We start from the raw sequence: 18,012 nt of genomic DNA, 5'->3' as shown, positions 1-18,012 counted from the left end.
ACATGCTGTACAGCAAAGGAGAGACAGTGCTGACACAAACACATGATACTTACAGAAAGTTGCGTGGGAAAGGGCTCTTCTGGGATTTGAACCCGGGACCTCTCGCACCCTAAGCGAGAATCATACCCCTAGACCAACGAGCCACGCTGCTCAAAAGCATATGTCGAGCCTTCTGTGCAGCAATATTTATCTGAAAGGAAAGGGAGGTGTGGTGGTGTTTAGTTGCAGAAAAGCTGCCGGCTATATGCTGTACAGCAAAGGTGAGACAGTGCTGACACAAGCACATGATAATGACAAATATTTGCGTGGGGAAGGGCTCGTCCGGGATTTGAACCCGGGACCTCTCGCACCCTAAGCGAGAATCATACCCCTAGACCAACGAGCCTTGACTGGCTATGAATTTAGTTGAAAAAAACAACAACATAATTTTCTAGATCACTGACGAGAGTTGAAAATTAACACATTTCAATGAAATGCACCTATAACGCCTGCGGGCTCGTCCTGGATTTGAACCCGGGACCTCTCGCACCCAAAGCGATAATCATTCCCCTAGAACAACAAGCCCCAATGTGATGGCTACGGGGGAAAAAATAAACATCCAACTGAGGCTAAATCTCCACAGCACAAAGGCGTTAGACAGTGAGGCCGACAAAGAATTGGTGAGGAAGCACAAAAGGGCTCGTCCGGGATTTGAACCCGGGACCTCTCGCACCCAAAGCGAGAATCATACCCCTAGACCAACGAGACGCTGAGTGCTCTCCTGGGTCTTATTTGGTCAGGACCCCTTGCAGGCCTGAGCAAGTAAAAAATCTGGTTCAAAATTGGCTCTTTTCCTTCAATGCTAACAAAAGAGTTTTGTCTTTGTTTGTTTCGTTAGCGTCGATTCTTGCAGTGAAGTCTATCGTTTCTTTCGGAAAGAAGGGCTCGTCCGGGAGTTGAACCCGGGACCTCTCGCACCCGAAGCGAGAATCATACCCCTAGACCAACGAGCCTGGGCCAAGGGTACCTTTTATTCGGTGCCTTTCTTCACACAAATATTTAGAGTGGTCTGCAGGGAAGACCAATATTTCAGCTTGGTTCCACTGCGCATCAACATTTCCTAAAGTAAGTCCTGGGTAACAAACTGCAGCAGTTCACCGGTGGCAGCTAGCAGCAAAAGTTGCAGAGTTTCACAGAACAGAGGGCTCGTCCGGGATTTGAACCCGGGACCTCTCGCACCCTAAGCGAGAATCATACCCCTAGACCAACGAGCCACGCTGCACAAAGGCTTTTGTCGAGCGTTTTGTGCAGCAATATTTAGCTGAAAGGAAAGGGAGGTCGGGTGGTGTTGAGTTGCAGAAAAGCTGCCGGCTACATGCTGTACAGCAAAGGAGAGACAGTGCTGACACAAACACATGATACTGACAGAAAGTTGCGTGGGAAAGGGCTCTTCCGGGATTTGAACCCGGGACCTCTCGCACGCTAAGCGAGAATCATACCCCTAGACCAACGAGCCACGCTGCTCAAAAGCTTATGTCGAGCCTTCTGTGCAGCAATATTTATCTGAAAGGAAAGGGAGGTGTGGTGGTGTTTAGTTGCAGAAAAGCTGCCGGCTATATGCTGTACAGCAAAGGTGAGACAGTGCTGACACAAGCAGATGATAATGACAAATATTTTCGTGGGGAAGGGCTCGTCCGGGATTTGAACCCGGGACCTCTCGCACCCTAAGCGAGAATCATACCCCTAGACCAACGAGCCTTGACTGGCTATGAATTTAGTTGAAAAAAACAACAACATAATTTTCTAGATCACTGACGAGAGTTGAAAATTAACACATTTCAATGAAATGCACCTATAACGCCTGCGGGCTCGTCCTGGATTTGAACCCGGGACCTCTCGCACCCAAAGCGATAATCATTCCCCTAGAACAACAAGCCCCAATGTGATGGCTACGGGGGAAAAAATAAACATCCAACTGAGGCTAAATCTCCACAGCACAAAGGCGTTAGACAGTGAGGCCGACAAAGAATTGGTGAGGAAGCACAAAAGGGCTCGTCCGGGATTTGAAGCCGGGACTTCTCGCACCCAAAGCGAGAATCATACCCCTAGACCAACGAGCCGCTGAGTGCTCTCCTGGGTCTTATTTGGTCAGGACCCCTTGCAGGCCTGAGCAAGTAAAAAATCTGGTTCAAAATTGGCTCTTTTCCTTCAATGCTAACAAAAAAGTTTTGTCTTTGTTTGTTTCGTTAGCGTCGATTCTTGCAGTGAAGTCTGGCGTTTCTTTCGGAAAGAAGGGCTCGTCCGGGAGTTGAACCCGGGACCTCTCGCACCCGAAGCGAGAATCATACCCCTAGACCAACGAGCCTGGGCCAAGGGTACCTTTTATTCGGTGCCTTTCTTCACACAAATATTTAGAGTGGTCTGCAGGGAAGACCAATATTTCAGCTTGGTTCCACTGCGCATCAACATTTCCTAAAATAAGTCCTGGGTAACAAACTGCAGCAGTTCACCGGTGGCAGCTAGCAGCAAAAGTTGCAGAGTTTCACAGAACAGAGGGCTCGTCCGGGATTTGAACCCGGGACCTCTCGCACCCTAAGCGAGAATTATACCCCTAGACCAACGAGCCACGCTGCACAAGCGCTTTTGTCGAGCGTTTTGTGCAGCAATATTTAGCTGAAAGGAAAGGCAGATCGGGTGGTGTTGAGTTGCAGAAAAGCTGCCGGCTACATGCTGTACAGCAAAGGAGAGACAGTGCTGACACAAACACATGATACTGACAGAAAGTTGCGTGGGAAAGGGCTCTTCCGGGATTTGAACCCGGGACCTCTCGCACGCTAAGCGAGAATCATACCCCTAGACCAACGAGCCACGCTGCTCAAAAGCTTATGTCAAGCCTTCTGTGCAGCAATATTTATCTGAAAGGAAAGGGAGGTGTGGTGGTGTTTAGTTGCAGAAAAGCTGCCGGCTATATGCTGTACAGCAAAGGTGAGACAGTGCTGACACAAGCACATGATAATGACAAATATTTGCGTGGGGAAGGGCTCGTCCGGGATTTGAACCCGGGACCTCTCGCACCCTAAGCGAGAATCATACCCCTAGACCAACGAGCCTTGACTGGCTATGAATTTAGTTGAAAAAAACAACAACATAATTTTCTAGATCACTGACGAGAGTTGAAAATTAACACATTTCAATGAAATGCACCTATAACGCCTGCGGGCTCGTCCTGGATTTGAACCCGGGACCTATTGCACCCAAAGCGATAATCATTCCCCTAGAACAACAAGCCCCAATGTGATGGCTACGGGGAAAAAAATAAACATCCAACTGAGGCTAAATCTCCACAGCACAAAGGCGTTAGACAGTGAGGCCGACAAAGAATTGGTGAGGAAGCACAAAAGGGCTCGTCCGGGATTTGAACCCGGGACCTCTCGCACCCAAAGCGAGAATCATACCCCTAGACCAACGAGCCGCTGAGTGCTCTCCTGGGTCTTATTTGGTCAGGACCACTTGCAGGCCTGAGCAAGTAAAAAATCTGGTTCAAAATTGGCTCTTTTCCTTCAATGCTAACAAAAGAGTTTCGTCTTTGTTTGTTTCGTTAGCGTCGATTCTTGCAGTGAAGTCTGGCGTTTCTTTCGGAAAGAAGGGCTCGTCCGGGAGTTGAACCCGGGACCTCTCGCACCCGAAGCGAGAATCATACCCCTAGACCAACGAGCCTGGGCCAAGGGTACCTTTTATTCAGTGCCTTTCTTCACACAAATATTTAGAGTGGTCTGCAGGGAAGACCAATATTTCAGCTTGGTTCCACTGCGCATCAACATTTCCTAAAGTAAGTCCTGGGTAACAAACTGCAGCAGTTCACCGGTGGCAGCTAGCAGCAAAAGTTGCAGAGTTTCACAGAACAGAGGGCTCGTCCGGGATTTGAAACCGGGACCTCTCGCACCCTAAGCGAGAATCATACCCCTAGACCAACGAGCCACGCTGCACAAACGCTTTTGTCGAGCGTTTTGTGCAGCAATATTTAGCTGAAAGGAAAGGGAGGTGTGGTGGTGTTTAGTTGCAGAAAAGCTGCCGGCTATATGCTGTACAGCAAAGGTGAGACAGTGCTGACACAAGCACATGATAATGACAAATATTTCGGTGGGGAAGGGCTCGTCCGGGATTTGAACCCGGGACCTCTCGCACCCTAAGCGAGAATCATACCCCTAGACCAACGAGCCACGCTGCTCAAAAGCTTATGTCGAGCCTTCTGTGCAGCAATATTTATCTGAAAGGAAAGGGAGGTGTGGTGGTGTTTAGTTGCAGAAAAGCTGCCGGCTATATGCTGTACAGCAAAGGTGAGACAGTGCTGACACAAGCACATGATAATGACAAATATTTCGGTGGGGAAGGGCTCGTCCGGGATTTGAACCCGGGACCTCTCGCACCCTAAGCGAGAATCATACCCCTAGACCAACGAGCCTTGACTGGCTATGAATTTAGTTGAAAAAAACAACAACATAATTTTCTAGATCACTGACGAGAGTTGAAAATTAACACATTTCAATGAAATGCACCTATAACCCCTGCGGGCTCGTCCTGGATTTTGACCCGGGACCTCTCGCACCCAAAGCGATAATCATTCCCCTAGAACAACAAGCCCCAATGTGATGGCTACGGGGGAAAAAATAAACATCCAACTGAGGCTAAATCTCCACAGCACAAAGGCGTTAGACAGTGAGGCCGACAAAGAATTGGTGAGGAAGCACAAAAGGGCTCGTCCGGGATTTGAACCCGGGACCTCTCGCACCCAAAGCGAGAATCATACCCCTAGACCAACGAGTCGCTGAGTGCTCTCCTGGGTCTTATTTGGTCAGGACCCCTTGCAGGCCTGAGCAAGTAAAAAATCTGGTTCAAAATTGGCTCTTTTCCTTCAATGCTAACAAAAAAGTTTCGTCTTTGTTTGTTTCGTTAGCGTCGATTCTTGCAGTGAAGTCTGGCGTTTCTTTCGGAAAGAAGGGCTGGTCCGGGAGTTGAACCCGGGACCTCTCGCACCCTAAGCGAGAATCATACCCCTAGACCAACGAGCCACGCTGCACAAACGCTTTTGTCGAGCGTTTTGTGCAGCAATATTTAGCTGAAAGGAAAGGCAGGTCGGGTGGTGTTGAGTTGCAGAAAAGCTGCCGGCTACATGCTGTACAGCAAAGGAGAGACAGTGCTGACACAAACACATGATACTGACAGAAAGTTGCGTGGGAAAGGGCTCTTCCGGGATTTGAACCCGGGACCTCTCGCACCCAAAGCGATAATCATTCCCCTAGAACAACAAGCCCCAATGTGATGGCTACGGGGGAAAAAATAAACATCCAACTGAGGCTAAATCTCCACAGCACAAAGGCTTTAGACAGTGAGGCCGACAAAGAATTGGTGAGGAAGCACAAAAGGGCTCGTCCGGGATTTGAACCCGGGACCTCTCGCACCCAAAGCGAGAATCATACCCCTAGACCAACGAGCCGCTGAGTGCTCTCCTGGGTCTTATTTGGTCAGGACCCCTTGCAGGCCTGAGCAAGTAAAAAATCTGGTTCAAAATTGGCTCTTTTCCTTCAATGCTAACAAAAAAGTTTCGTCTTTGTTTGTTTCGTTAGCGTCGATTCTTGCAGTGAAGTCTGGCGTTTCTTTCGGAAAGAAGGGCTCGTCCGGGAGTTGAACCCGGGACCTCCCGCACCCGAAGCGAGAATCATACCCCTAGACCAACGAGCCAGGGCCAAGGGTACCTTTTATTCGGTGCCTTTCTTCACACAAATATTTAGAGTGGTCTGCAGGGAAGACCAATATTTCAGCTTGGTTCCACTGCGCATCAACATTTCCTAAAGTTAGTCCTGGGTAACAAACTGCAGCAGTTCACCGGTGGCAGCTAGCAGCAAAAGTTGCAGAGTTTCACAGAACAGAGGGCTCGTCCGGGATTTGAAACCGGGAACTCTCGCACCCTAAGCGAGAATCATACCCCTAGACCAACGAGCCACGCTGCACAAACGCTTTTGTCGAGCGTTTTGTGCAGCAATATTTAGCTGAAAGGAAAGGCAGGTCGGGTGGTGTTGAGTTGCAGAAAAGCTGCCTGCTACATGCTGTACAGCAAAGGAGAGACAGTGCTGACACAAACACATGATACTGACAGAAAGTTGCGTGGGAAAGGGCTCTTCCGGGATTTGAACCCGGGACCTCTCGCACCCTAAGCGAGAATCATACCCCTAGACCAACGAGCCACGCTGCTCAAAAGCTTATGTCGAGCCTTCTGTGCAGCAATATTTATCTGAAAGGAAAGGGAGGTGTGGTGGTGTTTAGTTGCAGAAAAGCTGCCGGCTATATGCTGTACAGCAAAGGTGAGACAGTGCTGACACAAGCACATGATAATGACAAATATTTCGGTGGGGAAGGGCTCGTCCGGGATTTGAACCCGGGACCTCTCGCACCCTAAGCGAGAATCATACCCCTAGACCAACGAGCCTTGACTGGCTATGAATTTAGTTGAAAAAAACAACAACATAATTTTCTAGATCACTGACGAGAGTTGAAAATTAACACATTTCAATGAAATGCACCTATAACGCCTGCGGGCTCGTCCTGGATTTTGACCCGGGACCTCTCGCACCCAAAGCGATAATCATTCCCCTAGAACAACAAGCCCCAATGTGATGGCTACGGGGGAAAAAATAAACATCCAACTGAGGCTAAATCTCCACAGCACAAAGGCGTTAGACAGTGAGGCCGACAAAGAATTGGTGAGGAAGCACAAAAGGGCTCGTCCGGGATTTGAACCCGGGACCTCTCGCACCCAAAGCGAGAATCATACCCCTAGACCAACGAGCCGCTGAGTGCTCTCCTGGGTCTTATTTGGTCAGGACCCCTTGCAGGCCTGAGCAAGTAAAAAATCTGGTTCAAAATTGGCTCTTTTCCTTCAATGCTAACAAAAAAGTTTCGTCTTTGTTTGTTTCGTTAGCGTCGATTCTTGCAGTGAAGTCTGGCGTTTCTTTCGGAAAGAAGGGCTCGTCCGGGAGTTGAACCCAGGACCTCCCGCACCCGAAGCGAGAATCATACCCCTAGACCAACGAGCCTGGGCCAAGGGTACCTTTTATTCGGTGCCTTTCTTCACACAAATATTTAGAGTGGTCTGCAGGGAAGACCAATATTTCAGCTTGGTTCCACTGCGCATCAACATTTCCTAAAGTAAGTCCTGGGTAACAAACTGCAGCAGTTCACCGGTGGCAGCTAGCAGCAAAAGTTGCAGAGTTTCACAGAACAGAGGGCTCGTCCGGGATTTGAAACCGGGACCTCTCGCACCCTAAGCGAGAATCATACCCCTAGACCAACGAGCCACGCTGCACAAACGCTTTTGTCGAGCGTTTTGTGCAGCAATATTTAGCTGAAAGGAAAGGCAGGTCGGGTGGTGTTGAGTTGCAGAAAAGCTGCCGGCTACATGCTGTACAGCAAAGGAGAGACAGTGCTGACACAAACACATGATACTGACAGAAAGTTGCGTGGGAAAGGGCTCTTCCGGGAATTGAACCCGGGACCTCTCGCACCCTAAGCGAGAATCATACCCCTAGACCAACGAGCCACGCTGCTCAAAAGCTTATGTCGAGCCTTCTGTGCAGCAATATTTATCTGAAAGGAAAGGGAGGTGTGGTGGTGTTTAGTTGCAGAAAAGCTGCCGGCTATATGCTGTACAGCAAAGGTGAGACAGTGCTGACACAAGCACATGATAATGACAAATATTTCGGTGGGGAAGGGCTCGTCCGGGATTTGAACCCGGGACCTCTCGCACGCTAAGCGAGAATCATACCCCTAGACCAACGAGCCTTGACTGGCTATGAATTTAGTTGAAAAAAACAACAACATAATTTTCTAGATCACTGACGAGAGTTGAAAATTAACACATTTCAATGAAATGCACCTATAACGCCTGCGGGCTCGTCCTGGATTTTGACCCGGGACCTCTCGCACCCAAAGCGATAATCATTCCCCTAGAACAACAAGCCCCAATGTGATGGCTACGGGGGAAAAAATAAACATCCAACTGAGGCTAAATCTCCACAGCACAAAGGCGTTAGACAGTGAGGCCGACAAAGAATTGGTGAGGAAGCACAAAAGGGTTCGTCCGGGATTTGAACCCGGGACCTCTCGCACCCAAAGCGAGAATCATACCCCTAGACCAACGAGTCGCTGAGTGCTCTCCTGGGTCTTATTTGGTCAGGACCCCTTGCAGGCCTGAGCAAGTAAAAAATCTGGTTCAAAATTGGCTCTTTTCCTTCAATGCTAACAAAAAAGTTTCGTCTTTGTTTGTTTCGTTAGCGTCGATTCTTGCAGTGAAGTCTGGCGTTTCTTTCGGAAAGAAGGGCTCGTCCGGGAGTTGAACCCGGGACCTCTCGCACCCTAAGCGAGAATCATACCCCTAGACCAACGAGCCACGCTGCACAAACTCTTTTGTCGAGCGTTTTGTGCAGCAATATTTAGCTGAAAGGAAAGGCAGGTCGGGTGGTGTTGAGTTGCAGAAAAGCTGCCGGCTACATGCTGTACAGCAAAGGAGAGACAGTGCTGACACAAACACATGATACTGACAGAAAGTTGCGTGGGAAAGGGCTCTTCCGGGATTTGAACCCGGGACCTCTCGCACCCAAAGCGATAATCATTCCCCTAGAACAACAAGCCCCAATGTGATGGCTACGGGGGAAAAAATAAACATCCAACTGAGGCTAAATCTCCACAGCACAAAGGCTTTAGACAGTGAGGCCGACAAAGAATTGGTGAGGAAGCACAAAAGGGCTCGTCCGGGATTTGAACCCGGGACCTCTCGCACCCAAAGCGAGAATCATACCCCTAGACCAACGAGCCGCTGAGTGCTCTCCTGGGTCTTATTTGGTCAGGACCCCTTGCAGGCCTGAGCAAGTAAAAAATCTGGTTCAAAATTGGCTCTTTTCCTTCAATGCTAACAAAAAAGTTTCGTCTTTGTTTGTTTCGTTAGCGTCGATTCTTGCAGTGAAGTCTGGCGTTTCTTTCGGAAAGAAGGGCTCGTCCGGGAGTTGAACCCGGGACCTCCCGCACCCGAAGCGAGAATCATACCCCTAGACCAACGAGCCAGGGCCAAGGGTACCTTTTATTCGGTGCCTTTCTTCACACAAATATTTAGAGTGGTCTGCAGGGAAGACCAATATTTCAGCTTGGTTCCACTGCGCATCAACATTTCCTAAAGTTAGTCCTGGGTAACAAACTGCAGCAGTTCACCGGTGGCAGCTAGCAGCAAAAGTTGCAGAGTTTCACAGAACAGAGGGCTCGTCCGGGATTTGAACCCGGGACCTCTCGCACCCTAAGCGAGAATCATACCCCTAGACCAACGAGCCACGCTGCACAAAAGCTTTTGTCGAGCGTTTTGTGCAGCAATATTTAGCTGAAAGGAAAGGCAGGTCGGGTGGTGTTGAGTTGCAGAAAAGCTGCCGGCTACATGCTGTACAGCAAAGGAGAGACAGTGCTGACACAAACACATGATACTGACAGAAAGTTGCGTGGGAAAGGGCTCTTCCGGGATTTGAACCCGGGACCTCTCGCACCCTAAGCGAAAATCATACCCCTAGACCAACGAGCCACGCTGCTCAAAAGCTTATGTCGAGCCTTCTGTGCAGCAATATTTATCTGAAAGGAAAGGGAGGTGTGGTGGTGTTTAGTTGCAGAAAAGCTGCCGGCTATATGCTGTACAGCAAAGGTGAGACAGTGCTGACACAAGCACATGATAATGACAAATATTTGCGTGGGGAAGGGCTCGTCCGGGATTTGAACCCGGGACCTCTCGCACCCTAAGCGAGAATCATACCCCTAGACCAACGAGCCTTGACTGGCTATGAATTTAGTTGAAAAAAACAACAACATAATTTTCTAGATCACTGACGAGAGTTGAAAATTAACACATTTCAATAAATTGCACCTATAACGCCTGCGGGCTCGTCCTGGATTTGAACCCGGGACCTCTCGCACCCAAAGCGATAATCATTCCCCTAGAACAACAAGCCCCAATGTGATGGCTACGGGGGAAAAAATAAACATCCAACTGAGGCTAAATCTCCACAGCACAAAGGCGTTAGAAAGTGAGGCCGACAAAGAATTGGTGAGGAAGCACAAAAGGGCTCGTCCGGGATTTGAACCCGGGACCTCTCGCACCCAAAGCGAGAATCATACCCCTAGACCAACGAGCCGCTGAGTGCTCTCCTGGGACTTATTTGGTCAGGACCCATTGCAGGCCTGAGCAAGTAAAAAATCTGGTTTATAATTGGCTCTTTTCCTTCAATGCTAACAAAAGAGTTTCGTCTTTGTTTGTTTCGTTAGCGTCGATTCTTGCAGTGAAGTCTGGCGTTACTTTCGGAAAGAAGGGCTCTACGGATTTGAACCCGGGACCTCTCGCACCCAAAGCGAGAATCATACCCCTAGACCAACGAGCCAAGGCCAAGGGTACCTTTTATTCGGTGCCTTTCTTCACACAAATATTTAGAGTGGTCTGCAGGGAAGACCAATATTTCAGCTTGGTTCCACTGCGCATCAACATTTCCTAAAGTAAGTCCTGGGTAACAAACTGCAGCAGTTCACCGGTGGCAGCTAGCAGCAAAAGTTGCAGAGTTTCACAGAACAGAGGGCTCGTCCGGGATTTGAACCCGGGACCTCTCGCACCCTAAGCGAGAATCATACCCCTAGACCAACGAGCCACGCTGCACAAACGCTTTTGTCGAGCGTTTTGTGCAGCAATATTTAGCTGAAAGGAAAGGCAGGTCGGGTGGTGTTGAGTTGCAGAAAAGCTGCCGGCTACATGCTGTACAGCAAAGGAGAGACAGTGCGAACACAAACACATGATACTGACAGAAAGTTGCGTGGGAAAGGGCTCTTCCGGGATTTGAACCCGGGACCTCTCGCACGCTAAGCGAGAATCATACCCCTAGACCAACGAGCCACGCTGCTCAAAAGCTTATGTCGAGCCTTCTGTGCAGCAATATTTATCTGAAAGGAAAGGGAGGTGTGGTGGTGTTTAGTTGCAAAAAAGCTGCCGGCTATATGCTGTACAGCAAAGGTGAGACAGTGCTGACACAAGCACATGATAATGACAAATATTTGCGTGGGGAAGGGCTCGTCCGGGATTTGAACCCGGGACCTCTCGCACCCTAAGCGAGAATCATACCCCTAGACCAACGAGCCTTGACTGGCTATGAATTTAGTTGAAAAAAACAACAACATATTTTTCTAGATCACTGACGAGAGTTGAAAATTAACACATTTCAATGAAATGCACCTATAACGCCTGCGGGCTCGTCCTGGATTTGAACCCGGGACCTCTCGCACCCAAAGCGATAATCATTCCCCTAGAACAACAAGCCCCAATGTGATGGCTATGGGGGAAAAAATAAACATCCAACTGAGGCTAAATCTCCACAGCACAAAGGCGTTAGACAGTGAGGCCGACAAAGAATTGGTGAGGAAGCACAAAAGGGCTCGTCCGGGATTTGAACCCGGGACCTCTCGCACCCAAAGCAAGAATCATACCCCTAGACCAACGAGCCGCTGAGTGCTCTCCTGGGTCTTATTTGGTCAGGACCCCTTGCAGGCCTGAGCAAGTAAAAAATCTGGTTCAAAATTGGCTCTTTTCCTTCAATGCTAACAAAAGAGTTTCGTCTTTGTTTGTTTCGTTAGCGTCGATTCTTGCAGTGAAGTCTGTCGTTTCTTTCGGAAAGAAGGGCTCGTCCGGGAGTTGAACCCGGGACCTCTCGCACCCGAAGCAAGAATCATACCCCTAGACCAACGAGCCTGGGCCAAGGGTACCTTTTATTCGGTGCCTTTCTTCACACAAATATTTAGAGTGGTCTGCAGGGAAGACCAATATTTCAGCTTGGTTCCACTGCGCATCAACATTTCCTAAAGTAAGTCCTGGGTAACAAACTGCAGCAGTTCACCGGTGGCAGCTAGCAGCAAAAGTTGCAGAGTTTCACAGAACAGAGGGCTCGTCCGGGATTTGAACCCGGGACCTCTCGCACCCTAAGCGAGAATCATACCCCTAGACCAACGAGCCACGCTGCACAAACGCTTTTGTCGAGCGTTTTGTGCAGCAATATTTAGCTGAAAGGAAAGGCAGGTCGGGTGGTGTTGAGTTGCAGAAAAGCTGCCGGCTACATGCTGTACAGCAAAGGAGAGACAGTGCTGACACAAACACATGATACTGACAGAAAGTTGCGTGGGAAAGGGCTCTTCCGGGATTTGAACCCGGGACCTCTCGCACCCTAAGCGAAAATCATACCCCTAGACCAACGAGCCACGCTGCTCAAAAGCTTATGTCGAGCCTTCTGTGCAGCAATATTTATCTGAAAGGAAAGGGAGGTGTGGTGGTGTTTAGTTGCAGAAAAGCTGCCGGCTATATGCTGTACAGCAAAGGTGAGACAGTGCTGACACAAGCACATGATAATGACAAATATTTGCGTGGGGAAGGGCTCGTCCGGGATTTGAACCCGGGACCTCTCGCACCCTAAGCGAGAATCATACCCCTAGACCAACGAGCCTTGACTGGCTATGAATTTAGTTGAAAAAAACAACAACATAATTTTCTAGATCACTGACGAGAGTTGAAAATTAACACATTTCAATAAATTGCACCTATAACGCCTGCGGGCTCGTCCTGGATTTGAACCCGGGACCTCTCGCACCCAAAGCGATAATCATTCCCCTAGAACAACAAGCCCCAATGTGATGGCTACGGGGGAAAAAATAAACATCCAACTGAGGCTAAATCTCCACAGCACAAAGGCGTTAGACAGTGAGGCCGACAAAGAATTGGTGAGGAAGCACAAAAGGGCTCGTCCGGGATTTGAACCCGGGACCTCTCGCACCCAAAGCGAGAATCATACCCCTAGACCAACGAGCCGCTGAGTGCTCTCCTGGGACTTATTTGGTCAGGACCCATTGCAGGCCTGAGCAAGTAAAAAATCTGGTTTATAATTGGCTCTTTTCCTTCAATGCTAACAAAAGAGTTTCGTCTTTGTTTGTTTCGTTAGCGTCGATTCTTGCAGTGAAGTCTGGCGTTTCTTTCGGAAAGAAGGGCTCGTCCGGGAGTTGAACCCGGGACCTCCCGCACCCGAAGCGAGAATCATACCCCTAGACCAACGAGCCAGGGCCAAGGGTACCTTTTATTCGGTGCCTTTCTTCACACAAATATTTAGAGTGGTCTGCAGGGAAGACCAATATTTCAGCTTGGTTCCACTGCGCATCAACATTTCCTAAAGTTAGTCCTGGGTAACAAACTGCAGCAGTTCACCGGTGGCAGCTAGCAGCAAAAGTTGCAGAGTTTCACAGAACAGAGGGCTCGTCCGGGATTTGAACCCGGGACCTCTCGCACCCTAAGCGAGAATCATACCCCTAGACCAACGAGCCACGCTGCACAAAAGCTTTTGTCGAGCGTTTTGTGCAGCAATATTTAGCTGAAAGGAAAGGCAGGTCGGGTGGTGTTGAGTTGCAGAAAAGCTGCCGGCTACATGCTGTACAGCAAAGGAGAGACAGTGCTGACACAAACACATGATACTGACAGAAAGTTGCGTGGGAAAGGGCTCTTCCGGGATTTGAACCCGGGACCTCTCGCACCCTAAGCGAAAATCATACCCCTAGACCAACGAGCCACGCTGCTCAAAAGCTTATGTCGAGCCTTCTGTGCAGCAATATTTATCTGAAAGGAAAGGGAGGTGTGGTGGTGTTTAGTTGCAGAAAAGCTGCCGGCTATATGCTGTACAGCAAAGGTGAGACAGTGCTGACACAAGCACATGATAATGACAAATATTTGCGTGGGGAAGGGCTCGTCCGGGATTTGAACCCGGGACCTCTCGCACCCAAAGCGATAATCATTCCCCTAGAACAACAAGCCCCAATGTGATGGCTACGGGGGAAAAAATAAACATCCAACTGAGGCTAAATCTCCACAGCACAAAGGCGTTAGAAAGTGAGGCCGACAAAGAATTGGTGAGGAAGCACAAAAGGGCTCGTCCGGGATTTGAACCCGGGACCTCTCGCACCCAAAGCGAGAATCATACCCCTAGACCAACGAGCCGCTGAGTGCTCTCCTGGGACTTATTTGGTCAGGACCCATTGCAGGACTGAGCAAGTAAAAAATCTGGTTTATAATTGGCTCTTTTCCTTCAATGCTAACAAAAGAGTTTCGTCTTTGTTTGTTTCGTTAGCGTCGATTCTTGCAGTGAAGTCTGGCGTTACTTTCGGAAAGAAGGGCTCTACGGATTTGAACCCGGGACCTCTCGCACCCAAAGCGAGAATCATACCCCTAGACCAACGAGCCAAGGCCAAGGGTACCTTTTATTCGGTGCCTTTCTTCACACAAATATTTAGAGTGGTCTGCAGGGAAGACCAATATTTCAGCTTGGTTCCACTGCGCATCAACATTTCCTAAAGTAAGTCCTGGGTAACAAACTGCAGCAGTTCACCGGTGGCAGCTAGCAGCAAAAGTTGCAGAGTTTCACAGAACAGAGGGCTCGTCCGGGATTTGAACCCGGGACCTCTCGCACCCTAAGCGAGAATCATACCCCTAGACCAACGAGCCACGCTGCACAAACGCTTTTGTCGAGCGTTTTGTGCAGCAATATTTAGCTGAAAGGAAAGGCAGGTCGGGTGGTGTTGAGTTGCAGAAAAGCTGCCGGCTACATGCTGTACAGCAAAGGAGAGACAGTGCGAACACAAACACATGATACTGACAGAAAGTTGCGTGGGAAAGGGCTCTTCCGGGATTTGAACCCGGGACCTCTCGCACGCTAAGCGAGAATCATACCCCTAGACCAACGAGCCACGCTGCTCAAAAGCTTATGTCGAGCCTTCTGTGCAGCAATATTTATCTGAAAGGAAAGGGAGGTGTGGTGGTGTTTAGTTGCAAAAAAGCTGCCGGCTATATGCTGTACAGCAAAGGTGAGACAGTGCTGACACAAGCACATGATAATGACAAATATTTGCGTGGGGAAGGGCTCGTCCGGGATTTGAACCCGGGACCTCTCGCACCCTAAGCGAGAATCATACCCCTAGACCAACGAGCCTTGACTGGCTATGAATTTAGTTGAAAAAAACAACAACATATTTTTCTAGATCACTGACGAGAGTTGAAAATTAACACATTTCAATGAAATGCACCTATAACGCCTGCGGGCTCGTCCTGGATTTGAACCCGGGACCTCTCGCACCCAAAGCGATAATCATTCCCCTAGAACAACAAGCCCCAATGTGATGGCTACGGGGGAAAAAATAAACATCCAACTGAGGCTAAATCTCCACAGCACAAAGGCGTTAGACAGTGAGGCCGACAAAGAATTGGTGAGGAAGCACAAAAGGGCTCGTCCGGGATTTGAACCCGGGACCTCTCGCACCCAAAGCGAGAATCATACCCCTAGACCAACGAGCCGCTGAGTGCTCTCCTGGGTCTTATTTGGTCAGGACCCCTTGCAGGCCTGAGCAAGTAAAAAATCTGGTTCAAAATTGGCTCTTTTCCTTCAATGCTAACAAAAGAGTTTCGTCTTTGTTTGTTTCGTTAGCGTCGATTCTTGCAGTGAAGTCTGTCGTTTCTTTCGGAAAGAAGGGCTCGTCCGGGAGTTGAACCCGGGACCTCTCGCACCCGAAGCAAGAATCATACCCCTAGACCAACGAGCCTGGGCCGAGGGTACCTTTTATTCGGTGCCTTTCTTCACACAAATATTTAGAGTGGTCTGCAGGGAAGACCAATATTTCAGCTTGGTTCCACTGCGCATCAACATTTCCTAAAGTAAGTCCTGGGTAACAAACTGCAGCAGTTCACCGGTGGCAGCTAGCAGCAAAAGTTGCAGAGTTTCACAGAACAGAGGGCTCGTCCGGGATTTGAACCCGGGACCTCTCGCACCCTAAGCGAGAATCATACCCCTAGACCAACGAGCCACGCTGCACAAACGCTTTTGTCGAGCGTTTTGTGCAGCAATATTTAGCTGAAAGGAAAGGCAGGTCGGGTGGTGTTGAGTTGCAGAAAAGCTGCCGGCTACATGCTGTACAGCAAAGGAGAGACAGTGCTGACACAAACACATGATACTGACAGAAAGTTGCGTGGGAAAGGGCTCTTCTGGGATTTGAACCCGGGACCTCTCGCACCCTAAGCGAAAATCATACCCCTAGACCAACGAGCCACGCTGCTCAAAAGCTTATGTCGAGCCTTCTGTGCAGCAATATTTATCTGAAAGGAAAGGGAGGTGTGGTGGTGTTTAGTTGCAGAAAAGCTGCCGGCTATATGCTGTACAGCAAAGGTGAGACAGTGCTGACACAAGCACATGATAATGACAAATATTTGCGTGGGGAAGGGCTCGTCCGGGATTTGAACCCGGGACCTGTCGCACCCTAAGCGAGAATCATACCCCTAGACCAACGAGCCTTGACTGGCTATGAATTTAGTTGAAAAAAACAACAACATAATTTTCTAGATCACTGACGAGAGTTGAAAATTAACACATTTCAATAAATTGCACCTATAACGCCTGCGGGCTCGTCCTGGATTTGAACCCGGGACCTCTCGCACCCAAAGCGATAATCATTCCCCTAGAACAACAAGCCCCAATGTGATGGCTACGGGGGAAAAAATAAACATCCAACTGAGGCTAAATCTCCACAGCACAAAGGTGTTAGACAGTGAGGCCGACAAAGAATTGGTGAGGAAGCACAAAAGGGCTCGTCCGGGATTTGAACCCGGGACCTCTCGCACCCAAAGCGAGAATCATACCCCTAGACCAACGAGCCGCTGAGTGCTCTCCTGGGACTTATTTGGTCAGGACCCATTGCAGGCCTGAGCAAGTAAAAAATCTGGTTTATAATTGGCTCTTTTCCTTCAATGCTAACAAAAGAGTTTCGTCTTTGTTTGTTTCGTTAGCGTCGATTCTTGCAGTGAAGTCTGTCGTTTCTTTCGGAAAGAAGGGCTCGTCCGGGAGTTGAACCCGGGACCTCTCGCACCCGAAGCAAGAATCATACCCCTAGACCAACGAGCCTGGGCCAAGGGTACCTTTTATTCGGTGCCTTTCTTCACACAAATATTTAGAGTGGTCTGCAGGGAAGACCAATATTTCAGCTTGGTTCCACTGCGCATCAACATTTCCTAAAGTAAGTCCTGGGTAACAAACTGCAGCAGTTCACCGGTGGCAGCTAGCAGCAAAAGTTGCAGAGTTTCACAGAACAGAGGGCTCGTCCGGGATTTGAACCCGGGACCTCTCGCACCCTAAGCGAGAATCATACCCCTAGACCAACGAGCCACGCTGCACAAACGCTTTTGTCGAGCGTTTTGTGCAGCAATATTTAGCTGAAAGGAAAGGCAGGTCGGGTGGTGTTGAGTTGCAGAAAAGCTGCCGGCTACATGCTGTACAGCAAAGGAGAGACAGTGCTGACACAAACACATGATACTGACAGAAAGTTGCGTGGGAAAGGGCTCTTCCGGGATTTGAACCCGGGACCTCTCGCACCCTAAGCGAAAATCATACCCCTAGACCAACGAGCCACGCTGCTCAAAAGCTTATGTCGAGCCTTCTGTGCAGCAATATTTATCTGAAAGGAAAGGGAGGTGTGGTGGTGTTTAGTTGCAGAAAAGCTGCCGGCTATATGCTGTACAGCAAAGGTGAGACAGTGCTGACACAAGCACATGATAATGACAAATATTTGCGTGGGGAAGGGCTCGTCCGGGATTTGAACCCGGGACCTCTCGCACCCTAAGCGAGAATCATACCCCTAGACCAACGAGCCTTGACTGGCTATGAATTTAGTTGAAAAAAACAACAACATAATTTTCTAGATCACTGACGAGAGTTGAAAATTAACACATTTCAATAAATTGCACCTATAACGCCTGCGGGCTCGTCCTGGATTTGAACCCGGGACCTCTCGCACCCAAAGCGATAATCATTCCCCTAGAACAACAAGCCCCAATGTGATGGCTACGGGGGAAAAAATAAACATCCAACTGAGGCTAAATCTCCACAGCACAAAGGC

At 49.1% G+C, this 18,012-nt stretch overlaps 60 non-coding genes across 60 annotated transcripts; all 60 read right to left on the bottom strand.

Moving 5' to 3' along the window:
- Positions 1–313: 313 nt before the first annotated feature.
- Positions 314–385, bottom strand: trnap-agg (transfer RNA proline (anticodon AGG)). Its single transcript has one exon. It is a non-coding gene; the product is annotated as a tRNA-Pro (tRNA).
- Positions 386–675: 290 nt separating this feature from the next.
- Positions 676–747, bottom strand: trnap-ugg (transfer RNA proline (anticodon UGG)). Its single transcript has one exon. It is a non-coding gene; the product is annotated as a tRNA-Pro (tRNA).
- A 173-nt stretch (positions 748–920) lies between these two features.
- On the bottom strand, positions 921–992 carry trnap-cgg (transfer RNA proline (anticodon CGG)). The gene has a single exon. It is a non-coding gene; the product is annotated as a tRNA-Pro (tRNA).
- Positions 993–1,181: 189 nt separating this feature from the next.
- On the bottom strand, positions 1,182–1,253 carry trnap-agg (transfer RNA proline (anticodon AGG)). The gene has a single exon. It is a non-coding gene; the product is annotated as a tRNA-Pro (tRNA).
- A 170-nt stretch (positions 1,254–1,423) lies between these two features.
- trnaa-agc (transfer RNA alanine (anticodon AGC)) lies at positions 1,424–1,495 on the bottom strand. The gene has a single exon. It is a non-coding gene; the product is annotated as a tRNA-Ala (tRNA).
- A 170-nt stretch (positions 1,496–1,665) lies between these two features.
- Positions 1,666–1,737, bottom strand: trnap-agg (transfer RNA proline (anticodon AGG)). Its single transcript has one exon. It is a non-coding gene; the product is annotated as a tRNA-Pro (tRNA).
- A 290-nt stretch (positions 1,738–2,027) lies between these two features.
- On the bottom strand, positions 2,028–2,099 carry trnap-ugg (transfer RNA proline (anticodon UGG)). Its single transcript has one exon. It is a non-coding gene; the product is annotated as a tRNA-Pro (tRNA).
- A 173-nt stretch (positions 2,100–2,272) lies between these two features.
- trnap-cgg (transfer RNA proline (anticodon CGG)) lies at positions 2,273–2,344 on the bottom strand. The gene has a single exon. It is a non-coding gene; the product is annotated as a tRNA-Pro (tRNA).
- A 189-nt stretch (positions 2,345–2,533) lies between these two features.
- On the bottom strand, positions 2,534–2,605 carry trnap-agg (transfer RNA proline (anticodon AGG)). Its single transcript has one exon. It is a non-coding gene; the product is annotated as a tRNA-Pro (tRNA).
- A 170-nt stretch (positions 2,606–2,775) lies between these two features.
- Positions 2,776–2,847, bottom strand: trnaa-agc (transfer RNA alanine (anticodon AGC)). The gene has a single exon. It is a non-coding gene; the product is annotated as a tRNA-Ala (tRNA).
- Positions 2,848–3,017: 170 nt separating this feature from the next.
- On the bottom strand, positions 3,018–3,089 carry trnap-agg (transfer RNA proline (anticodon AGG)). The gene has a single exon. It is a non-coding gene; the product is annotated as a tRNA-Pro (tRNA).
- A 290-nt stretch (positions 3,090–3,379) lies between these two features.
- Positions 3,380–3,451, bottom strand: trnap-ugg (transfer RNA proline (anticodon UGG)). Its single transcript has one exon. It is a non-coding gene; the product is annotated as a tRNA-Pro (tRNA).
- A 173-nt stretch (positions 3,452–3,624) lies between these two features.
- On the bottom strand, positions 3,625–3,696 carry trnap-cgg (transfer RNA proline (anticodon CGG)). The gene has a single exon. It is a non-coding gene; the product is annotated as a tRNA-Pro (tRNA).
- A 189-nt stretch (positions 3,697–3,885) lies between these two features.
- Positions 3,886–3,957, bottom strand: trnap-agg (transfer RNA proline (anticodon AGG)). The gene has a single exon. It is a non-coding gene; the product is annotated as a tRNA-Pro (tRNA).
- A 170-nt stretch (positions 3,958–4,127) lies between these two features.
- trnap-agg (transfer RNA proline (anticodon AGG)) lies at positions 4,128–4,199 on the bottom strand. The gene has a single exon. It is a non-coding gene; the product is annotated as a tRNA-Pro (tRNA).
- A 170-nt stretch (positions 4,200–4,369) lies between these two features.
- trnap-agg (transfer RNA proline (anticodon AGG)) lies at positions 4,370–4,441 on the bottom strand. The gene has a single exon. It is a non-coding gene; the product is annotated as a tRNA-Pro (tRNA).
- A 290-nt stretch (positions 4,442–4,731) lies between these two features.
- On the bottom strand, positions 4,732–4,803 carry trnap-ugg (transfer RNA proline (anticodon UGG)). Its single transcript has one exon. It is a non-coding gene; the product is annotated as a tRNA-Pro (tRNA).
- Positions 4,804–4,976: 173 nt separating this feature from the next.
- On the bottom strand, positions 4,977–5,048 carry trnap-agg (transfer RNA proline (anticodon AGG)). Its single transcript has one exon. It is a non-coding gene; the product is annotated as a tRNA-Pro (tRNA).
- A 353-nt stretch (positions 5,049–5,401) lies between these two features.
- Positions 5,402–5,473, bottom strand: trnap-ugg (transfer RNA proline (anticodon UGG)). Its single transcript has one exon. It is a non-coding gene; the product is annotated as a tRNA-Pro (tRNA).
- Positions 5,474–5,646: 173 nt separating this feature from the next.
- trnap-cgg (transfer RNA proline (anticodon CGG)) lies at positions 5,647–5,718 on the bottom strand. Its single transcript has one exon. It is a non-coding gene; the product is annotated as a tRNA-Pro (tRNA).
- Positions 5,719–5,907: 189 nt separating this feature from the next.
- trnap-agg (transfer RNA proline (anticodon AGG)) lies at positions 5,908–5,979 on the bottom strand. Its single transcript has one exon. It is a non-coding gene; the product is annotated as a tRNA-Pro (tRNA).
- A 170-nt stretch (positions 5,980–6,149) lies between these two features.
- On the bottom strand, positions 6,150–6,221 carry trnap-agg (transfer RNA proline (anticodon AGG)). Its single transcript has one exon. It is a non-coding gene; the product is annotated as a tRNA-Pro (tRNA).
- A 170-nt stretch (positions 6,222–6,391) lies between these two features.
- Positions 6,392–6,463, bottom strand: trnap-agg (transfer RNA proline (anticodon AGG)). Its single transcript has one exon. It is a non-coding gene; the product is annotated as a tRNA-Pro (tRNA).
- Positions 6,464–6,753: 290 nt separating this feature from the next.
- On the bottom strand, positions 6,754–6,825 carry trnap-ugg (transfer RNA proline (anticodon UGG)). Its single transcript has one exon. It is a non-coding gene; the product is annotated as a tRNA-Pro (tRNA).
- Positions 6,826–6,998: 173 nt separating this feature from the next.
- On the bottom strand, positions 6,999–7,070 carry trnap-cgg (transfer RNA proline (anticodon CGG)). Its single transcript has one exon. It is a non-coding gene; the product is annotated as a tRNA-Pro (tRNA).
- A 189-nt stretch (positions 7,071–7,259) lies between these two features.
- On the bottom strand, positions 7,260–7,331 carry trnap-agg (transfer RNA proline (anticodon AGG)). Its single transcript has one exon. It is a non-coding gene; the product is annotated as a tRNA-Pro (tRNA).
- Positions 7,332–7,501: 170 nt separating this feature from the next.
- Positions 7,502–7,573, bottom strand: trnap-agg (transfer RNA proline (anticodon AGG)). Its single transcript has one exon. It is a non-coding gene; the product is annotated as a tRNA-Pro (tRNA).
- A 170-nt stretch (positions 7,574–7,743) lies between these two features.
- On the bottom strand, positions 7,744–7,815 carry trnaa-agc (transfer RNA alanine (anticodon AGC)). Its single transcript has one exon. It is a non-coding gene; the product is annotated as a tRNA-Ala (tRNA).
- Positions 7,816–8,350: 535 nt separating this feature from the next.
- Positions 8,351–8,422, bottom strand: trnap-agg (transfer RNA proline (anticodon AGG)). Its single transcript has one exon. It is a non-coding gene; the product is annotated as a tRNA-Pro (tRNA).
- Positions 8,423–8,775: 353 nt separating this feature from the next.
- On the bottom strand, positions 8,776–8,847 carry trnap-ugg (transfer RNA proline (anticodon UGG)). The gene has a single exon. It is a non-coding gene; the product is annotated as a tRNA-Pro (tRNA).
- A 173-nt stretch (positions 8,848–9,020) lies between these two features.
- On the bottom strand, positions 9,021–9,092 carry trnap-cgg (transfer RNA proline (anticodon CGG)). The gene has a single exon. It is a non-coding gene; the product is annotated as a tRNA-Pro (tRNA).
- A 189-nt stretch (positions 9,093–9,281) lies between these two features.
- trnap-agg (transfer RNA proline (anticodon AGG)) lies at positions 9,282–9,353 on the bottom strand. The gene has a single exon. It is a non-coding gene; the product is annotated as a tRNA-Pro (tRNA).
- A 170-nt stretch (positions 9,354–9,523) lies between these two features.
- On the bottom strand, positions 9,524–9,595 carry trnap-agg (transfer RNA proline (anticodon AGG)). Its single transcript has one exon. It is a non-coding gene; the product is annotated as a tRNA-Pro (tRNA).
- Positions 9,596–9,765: 170 nt separating this feature from the next.
- trnap-agg (transfer RNA proline (anticodon AGG)) lies at positions 9,766–9,837 on the bottom strand. The gene has a single exon. It is a non-coding gene; the product is annotated as a tRNA-Pro (tRNA).
- Positions 9,838–10,127: 290 nt separating this feature from the next.
- On the bottom strand, positions 10,128–10,199 carry trnap-ugg (transfer RNA proline (anticodon UGG)). Its single transcript has one exon. It is a non-coding gene; the product is annotated as a tRNA-Pro (tRNA).
- Positions 10,200–10,631: 432 nt separating this feature from the next.
- On the bottom strand, positions 10,632–10,703 carry trnap-agg (transfer RNA proline (anticodon AGG)). Its single transcript has one exon. It is a non-coding gene; the product is annotated as a tRNA-Pro (tRNA).
- Positions 10,704–10,873: 170 nt separating this feature from the next.
- On the bottom strand, positions 10,874–10,945 carry trnaa-agc (transfer RNA alanine (anticodon AGC)). The gene has a single exon. It is a non-coding gene; the product is annotated as a tRNA-Ala (tRNA).
- Positions 10,946–11,115: 170 nt separating this feature from the next.
- On the bottom strand, positions 11,116–11,187 carry trnap-agg (transfer RNA proline (anticodon AGG)). The gene has a single exon. It is a non-coding gene; the product is annotated as a tRNA-Pro (tRNA).
- Positions 11,188–11,477: 290 nt separating this feature from the next.
- Positions 11,478–11,549, bottom strand: trnap-ugg (transfer RNA proline (anticodon UGG)). Its single transcript has one exon. It is a non-coding gene; the product is annotated as a tRNA-Pro (tRNA).
- Positions 11,550–11,722: 173 nt separating this feature from the next.
- trnap-cgg (transfer RNA proline (anticodon CGG)) lies at positions 11,723–11,794 on the bottom strand. The gene has a single exon. It is a non-coding gene; the product is annotated as a tRNA-Pro (tRNA).
- Positions 11,795–11,983: 189 nt separating this feature from the next.
- Positions 11,984–12,055, bottom strand: trnap-agg (transfer RNA proline (anticodon AGG)). The gene has a single exon. It is a non-coding gene; the product is annotated as a tRNA-Pro (tRNA).
- A 170-nt stretch (positions 12,056–12,225) lies between these two features.
- Positions 12,226–12,297, bottom strand: trnap-agg (transfer RNA proline (anticodon AGG)). The gene has a single exon. It is a non-coding gene; the product is annotated as a tRNA-Pro (tRNA).
- A 170-nt stretch (positions 12,298–12,467) lies between these two features.
- trnap-agg (transfer RNA proline (anticodon AGG)) lies at positions 12,468–12,539 on the bottom strand. Its single transcript has one exon. It is a non-coding gene; the product is annotated as a tRNA-Pro (tRNA).
- Positions 12,540–12,829: 290 nt separating this feature from the next.
- trnap-ugg (transfer RNA proline (anticodon UGG)) lies at positions 12,830–12,901 on the bottom strand. The gene has a single exon. It is a non-coding gene; the product is annotated as a tRNA-Pro (tRNA).
- Positions 12,902–13,074: 173 nt separating this feature from the next.
- On the bottom strand, positions 13,075–13,146 carry trnap-cgg (transfer RNA proline (anticodon CGG)). The gene has a single exon. It is a non-coding gene; the product is annotated as a tRNA-Pro (tRNA).
- Positions 13,147–13,335: 189 nt separating this feature from the next.
- Positions 13,336–13,407, bottom strand: trnap-agg (transfer RNA proline (anticodon AGG)). Its single transcript has one exon. It is a non-coding gene; the product is annotated as a tRNA-Pro (tRNA).
- A 170-nt stretch (positions 13,408–13,577) lies between these two features.
- Positions 13,578–13,649, bottom strand: trnap-agg (transfer RNA proline (anticodon AGG)). The gene has a single exon. It is a non-coding gene; the product is annotated as a tRNA-Pro (tRNA).
- A 353-nt stretch (positions 13,650–14,002) lies between these two features.
- trnap-ugg (transfer RNA proline (anticodon UGG)) lies at positions 14,003–14,074 on the bottom strand. Its single transcript has one exon. It is a non-coding gene; the product is annotated as a tRNA-Pro (tRNA).
- A 432-nt stretch (positions 14,075–14,506) lies between these two features.
- Positions 14,507–14,578, bottom strand: trnap-agg (transfer RNA proline (anticodon AGG)). The gene has a single exon. It is a non-coding gene; the product is annotated as a tRNA-Pro (tRNA).
- A 170-nt stretch (positions 14,579–14,748) lies between these two features.
- trnaa-agc (transfer RNA alanine (anticodon AGC)) lies at positions 14,749–14,820 on the bottom strand. The gene has a single exon. It is a non-coding gene; the product is annotated as a tRNA-Ala (tRNA).
- Positions 14,821–14,990: 170 nt separating this feature from the next.
- On the bottom strand, positions 14,991–15,062 carry trnap-agg (transfer RNA proline (anticodon AGG)). The gene has a single exon. It is a non-coding gene; the product is annotated as a tRNA-Pro (tRNA).
- A 290-nt stretch (positions 15,063–15,352) lies between these two features.
- On the bottom strand, positions 15,353–15,424 carry trnap-ugg (transfer RNA proline (anticodon UGG)). Its single transcript has one exon. It is a non-coding gene; the product is annotated as a tRNA-Pro (tRNA).
- Positions 15,425–15,597: 173 nt separating this feature from the next.
- trnap-cgg (transfer RNA proline (anticodon CGG)) lies at positions 15,598–15,669 on the bottom strand. The gene has a single exon. It is a non-coding gene; the product is annotated as a tRNA-Pro (tRNA).
- A 189-nt stretch (positions 15,670–15,858) lies between these two features.
- On the bottom strand, positions 15,859–15,930 carry trnap-agg (transfer RNA proline (anticodon AGG)). Its single transcript has one exon. It is a non-coding gene; the product is annotated as a tRNA-Pro (tRNA).
- A 412-nt stretch (positions 15,931–16,342) lies between these two features.
- On the bottom strand, positions 16,343–16,414 carry trnap-agg (transfer RNA proline (anticodon AGG)). Its single transcript has one exon. It is a non-coding gene; the product is annotated as a tRNA-Pro (tRNA).
- A 290-nt stretch (positions 16,415–16,704) lies between these two features.
- On the bottom strand, positions 16,705–16,776 carry trnap-ugg (transfer RNA proline (anticodon UGG)). Its single transcript has one exon. It is a non-coding gene; the product is annotated as a tRNA-Pro (tRNA).
- A 173-nt stretch (positions 16,777–16,949) lies between these two features.
- On the bottom strand, positions 16,950–17,021 carry trnap-cgg (transfer RNA proline (anticodon CGG)). Its single transcript has one exon. It is a non-coding gene; the product is annotated as a tRNA-Pro (tRNA).
- A 189-nt stretch (positions 17,022–17,210) lies between these two features.
- Positions 17,211–17,282, bottom strand: trnap-agg (transfer RNA proline (anticodon AGG)). Its single transcript has one exon. It is a non-coding gene; the product is annotated as a tRNA-Pro (tRNA).
- Positions 17,283–17,452: 170 nt separating this feature from the next.
- On the bottom strand, positions 17,453–17,524 carry trnap-agg (transfer RNA proline (anticodon AGG)). The gene has a single exon. It is a non-coding gene; the product is annotated as a tRNA-Pro (tRNA).
- Positions 17,525–17,694: 170 nt separating this feature from the next.
- On the bottom strand, positions 17,695–17,766 carry trnap-agg (transfer RNA proline (anticodon AGG)). Its single transcript has one exon. It is a non-coding gene; the product is annotated as a tRNA-Pro (tRNA).
- Between the last annotated feature and the right edge of the window lie 246 nt (positions 17,767–18,012).

Source organism: Alosa pseudoharengus, unplaced genomic scaffold (assembly GCF_046254945.1).
Source record: "Alosa pseudoharengus isolate Yale_2024_CS ecotype anadromous, Long Island Sound unplaced genomic scaffold, YU_APseudo_1.1 YU_APseudo_1.1_scf_6, whole genome shotgun sequence".
In the NCBI taxonomy this organism is placed as follows: Eukaryota; Metazoa; Chordata; class Actinopteri; order Clupeiformes; family Clupeidae; genus Alosa; species Alosa pseudoharengus.
Note: the sequence above shows the minus strand (reverse complement) of the source record. Positions and strands in the feature narration are given on the sequence as shown.